The sequence below is a fragment of the Apteryx rowi genome, unplaced genomic scaffold (genome assembly GCF_003343035.1).
Source record: "Apteryx rowi isolate R43461 unplaced genomic scaffold, aptRow1 scaffold_83, whole genome shotgun sequence".
NCBI lineage: Eukaryota > Metazoa > Chordata > Aves > Apterygiformes > Apterygidae > Apteryx > Apteryx rowi.
In genome coordinates, this window is record NW_020451127.1 from 174,313 (window position 1) to 175,595 (window position 1,283).

The window sequence follows — 1,283 nt, forward strand, 5'->3', positions numbered from 1 at the left end:
GGGGCGGGGGGGGGAAGGGGCGGCCCGGGGTGCGGGGCCAGGGGAGGCCTGCGATGCCCCGGGGCAGCTGCCCGCTGCTCTTCGGGGTTCCCGCGTGCCCCGGTGATTCCTGCTCCCTGGCCGGCGTCTCACACGTGGCTCCCTGACACCCACCTTCCCCCTCGTGTCAGCTGCGCCTTGGGGAAGTCTCCATTTCGCTTCCCCACGTGTAAAGCCAAGTTTTAACGTTTCGGAGGATATTTGACCATCGCCCTTCTGAATGACTGTGCAGTAAGCTTTGCAATGGAGCGTGTTAGCCCTCCCCACGGATACCCCAGCTGATGAAGTGCATTTATGTCTATCTATGCGTATGCATGCCTAGTGGGAGTCACTTTAAACATAAATCTGCGTGGTAGTCCCTTAAGCTACTTTAAAAGGGTTTTTTTTTTCCCCCCTTTCAGATCGTATAAAGTTGCTCAGAAGTGGGAAGCTGCATGCTGCTGGCTGCCCTGAGGAAAAGGGAACCCGGCTTCTCTCTGTGCGTTAGATGTCAGCTATGGTGAGGTCCACGTCTCTTTCTGTGAAGTGCAGCACCATGTTTCGCTTCTCTGGGAACTCGGCTCTTTCTGTCTCTCACAAACATGTTTTTTCTTGAGATGTTTAGGTCTATTTAATATTAAAACCGTAGTTGATTAAAAACTCTTGAAACCCTCCTCCTGGCACGTTATTTTGGGATTTGTTCCTGTTTCTCATTGTAAAATGGTTTATTGCTCAGCGCTGAACTGTCAAAATGCTACCAGTGGGGTGTATAAAAACAGTACAGTTACTTTCTATGGTTTTCCTTTACAAAATAAACCTCTCTTAAAGCAGTGGATTCACAACATGGGTCGTGACATGGGAACACCTTCTAAACATCAGCGACTGTGTTCTAAGCATTTTGAGGACAGTTCTTTTGAAATTGACCCCTTAAAAATTAGAAAAAACAGATGCCTCCTTGTGATATGTGCTAATTTGTTACATCAACTCGGGAAGTGATTATACGATGAAACTAGGCACTAAGTACGGGCTATCAACTCGTGAAGTGATTTTTACCATGAAACTAGGCGCTAAGTACGGGCTATCACCACAATGATTGTACTGAGCCAGCAGAGCGATATTGCATTGTGAAATGGATGCGCGCGACCTGAAGGGCACCACGCACAACGCAGAGGAAGACCCCAGCCTTCATCCCGACCCCCCCCCCCAGCAACAGCCGGTGCAACCGCAGAAGTTACAGGAAGTGCTACGTATATCTGGAACTAGAA